Below are 4,303 nucleotides of genomic sequence, written 5' to 3' on the forward strand. Positions count from 1 at the left end.
GACCCGTTTGGACAACCTTCATTACTTGCTTACTTTCCGAGTCATACTTTACCGCTACTTTATCATTGTGAGTTATAGCATTCCCTTTATACTTTAACTTATTTTGGGAACTGAGAATACATGCTAATTTTATGTTTTACATACTAGGCACGAGTACTTAAACTTATATGTGTGGGTTATATAACGGCAGAAACATTCCCTTTAGCTCGGTAACGTTTAGTCATTGGTTTTTGAATCGGTGAACGCAAATCTTAGATATGGATCCATAGGGTTTGACATCCCCACTCAGGCTAGTAGCACTAGCATTTAACGAGTGTTTAATACTTCGTAAGCATATGCACTTGTCAAGTGTACTTTCAGGGGGTATAAACGTTAAGTTAGTTACCAAGTGCCCACGGTTAACTTATACTTTATCATACTGTTTTGAAACGCTCTTTGTAGCACTGAAATCGCGTGGCCTACCTTACTTACTGTTATACTTAAACTATAGCTCACCAACCTTTGTGTTGATATTTTTAAGCATGTTTTTCTCAGGTGCTTAAGGTTATTTGCTTCCGCTGTCGTGCTAGTCTTGCCGTAGACACCCGCTGCTCTAGTGTTATCACCGCATGAACTGTTTATCTTGCATTTAAACTTTAATACTTTTGAACTATGTTTTGTAACGACCTAAGGGTCACATACATTTATTCATGCTTGCTATTCGTAGAAGCATACTGTTGGTGTAAAACAATTGATGTCGGTTATGACATCATCTTTTTATCGTGAATACAACTTCTTTTATTACAGCATATCGTACTTAACCTTGTAATGATCCTGTTGTTGATGATTCGTACACGATGGTTTTGTACGGGGCATCACAGTTAGAAATTTGCAAACCGTAGTCACGTAGTTGCTGTTAGATCCAGATGACCTGTGATGTACAGCTGGTCGCGGCAATGTATTCTGCTTCACAAGTGGACTGAGCCACTGCTGTCTGCTTCTTACACTGCCAAGTAACTAGCTTGCTGCCAAGGAACTGACAACCTCCTGATGTTGACTTGAAATCCTTCTTGCATCCGCCATAGTCAGAATCACTGTAAGCTGTGAGATCAAACCCATCCTCATACGGATACCATATGTAGTGACCCGAACTTTTCCATGTTTATATATATTAATTGAGATTGATATTTACATGATCAAATGTTTCCAACATGTTAAGCAATCAAACTTGTTAAGACTTGATTAATTGAAATATGTTTCATATAGACAATTGACCACCCAAGTTGATCGGTGATTCACGAACGTTAAAACTTGTAAAAACTATATGATGACATATATATGGATATATATATATAGTTAACATGATACTATGATAAGAAAACATATCATAAAGTATATTAACAATGAACTACATATGTAAAAACAAGACTACTAACTTAATGATTTTTAAACGAGACATATATGTAACGATTATCATTGTAAAGACATTTAATGTATATATATCATATTAAGAGATATTCATACATGATAATATCATGATAATATAATAATTTAAAATCTCATTTGATATTATAAACATTGGGTTAACAACATTTAACAAGATCGTTAACCTAAAGGTTTCAAAACAACACTTACATGTAACGACTAACGATGACTTAACGACTCAGTTAAAATGTATATACATGTAGTGTTTTAATATGTATTTATACACTTTTGAAAGACTTCAATATACTTATCAAAATACTTCTACTTAACAAAAATGCTTACAATTACATCCTCGTTCAGTTTCATCAACAATTCTACTCGTATGCACCCGTATTCGTACTCGTACAATACACAGCTTTTAGATGTATGTACTATTGGTATATACACTCCAATGATCAGCTCTTAGCAGCCCATGTGAGTCACCTAACACATGTGGGAACCATCATTTGGCAACTAGCATGAAATATCTCATAAAATTACAAAAATATGAGTAATCATTCATGACTTATTTACATGAAAACAAAATTACATATCCTTTATATCTAATCCATACACCAACGACCAAAAACACCTACAAACACTTTCATTCTTCAATTTTATTCATCTAATTGATCTCTCTCAAGTTCTATCTTCAAGTTCTAAGTGTTCTTCATATATTCTACAAGTTCTAGTTACATAAAATCAAGAATACTTTCAAGTTTGCTAGCTCACTTCCAATCTTGTAAGGTGATCATCCAACCTCAAGAAATCTTTGTTTATTACAGTAGGTTATCATTCTAATACAAGGTAATAATCATATTCAAACTTTGGTTCAATTTCTATAACTATAACAATCTTATTTCAAGTGATGATCTTACTTGAACTTGTTTTCGTGTCATGATTCTGCTTCAAGAACTTCGAGCCATCCAAGGATCCGTTGAAGCTAGATCCATTTTTCTCTTTTCCAGTAGGTTTATCCAAGGAAATTAAGGTAGTAATGATGTTCATAACATCATTCGATTCCTACATATAAAGCTATCTTATTCGAAGGTTTAAACTTGTAATCACTAGAACATAGTTTAGTTAATTCTAAACTTGTTCGCAAACAAAAGTTAATCCTTCTAACTTGACTTTTAAAATCAACTAAACACATGTTCTATATCTATATGATATGCTAACTTAATGATTTAAAACCTGGAGACACGAAAAACACCGTAAAACCGGATTTACGCCGTCGTAGTAACACCGCGGGCTATTTTGGGTTAGTTAATTAAAAACTATGATAAACTTTGATTTAAAAGTTGTTATTCTGAGAAAATGATTTTTATTATGAACATGAAACTATATCCAAAAATTATGGTTAAACTCAAAGTGGAAGTATGTTTTCTAAAATGGTCATCTAGACGTCGTTCTTTCGACTGAAATGACTACCTTTACAAAAACGACTTGTAACTTATTTTTCCGACTATAAACCTATACTTTTTCTGTTTAGATTCATAAAATAGAGTTCAATATGAAACCATAGCAATTTGATTCACTCAAAACGGATTTAAAATGAAGAAGTTATGGGTAAAACAAGATTGGATAATTTTTCTCATTTTAGCTACGTGAAAATTGGTAACAAATCTATTCCAACCATAACTTAATCAACTTATATTGTATATTATGTAATCTTGAAATACCATAGACACGTATACAATGTTTCGACCTATCATGTCGACACATCTATATATATTTCGGAAAAAACCATAGACACTCTATATGTGAATGTTGGAGTTAGCTATACAGGGTTGAGGTTGATTCCAAAATATATATAGTTTGAGTTGTGATCAATACTGAGATACGTATACACTGGGTCGTGGATTGATTCAAGATAATATTTATCGATTTATTTCTGTACATCTAACTGTGGACAACTAGTTGTAGGTTACTAACGAGAACAGCTGACTTAATAAACTTAAAACATCAAAATATATTAAAAGTGTTGTAAATATATTTTGAACATACTTTGATATATATGTATATATTGTTATAGGTTTGTGAATCAACCAGTGGCCAAGTCTTACTTCCCGACGAAGTAAAAATCTGTGAAAGTGAGTTATAGTCCCACTTTTAAAATCTAATATTTTTGGGATGAGAATACATGCAGGTTTTATAAATGATTTACTAAATAGACACAAGTACGTGAAACTACATTCTATGGTTGAATTATCGAAATCGAATATGCCCCATTTTATTAAGGCTGGTAATCTAAGAATTAGGGAACAGACACCCTAATTGACGCGAATCCTAAAGATAGATCTATTGGGCCTAACAAACCCCATCCAAAGTACCGGATGCTTTAGTACTTCGAAATTTATATCATATCCGAAGGGTGTCCCGGAATGATGGGGATATTCTTATATATGCATCTTGTTAATGTCGGTTACCAGGTGTTCACCATATGAATGATTTTTATCTCTATGTATGGGATGTGTATTGAAATATGAAATCTTGTGGTCTATTGTTATGATTTGATATATATAGGTTAAACCTATAACTCACCAACATTTTTGTTGACGTTTAAAGCATGTTTATTCTCAGGTGAATATTAAGAGCTTCCGCTGTCGCATACTTAAATAAGGACGATATTTGGAGTCCATGCTTGTATGATATTTTGTAAAAACTGCATTCAAGAAACTTATTTTGTTGTAACATATTTGTATTGTAAACCATTATGTAATGGTCGTGTGTAAACAGGATATTTTAGATTATCATTAGTTGATAATCTACGTAAAGCTTTTTAAACCTTTATTGATGAAATAAAGGTTATGGTTTGTCTTAAAATGAATGCAGTCTTTGAAAAACGTCTCATATAGAG

The sequence above is a fragment of the Rutidosis leptorrhynchoides genome, chromosome 6, assembly GCF_046630445.1.
Source record: "Rutidosis leptorrhynchoides isolate AG116_Rl617_1_P2 chromosome 6, CSIRO_AGI_Rlap_v1, whole genome shotgun sequence".
NCBI lineage: Eukaryota > Viridiplantae > Streptophyta > Magnoliopsida > Asterales > Asteraceae > Rutidosis > Rutidosis leptorrhynchoides.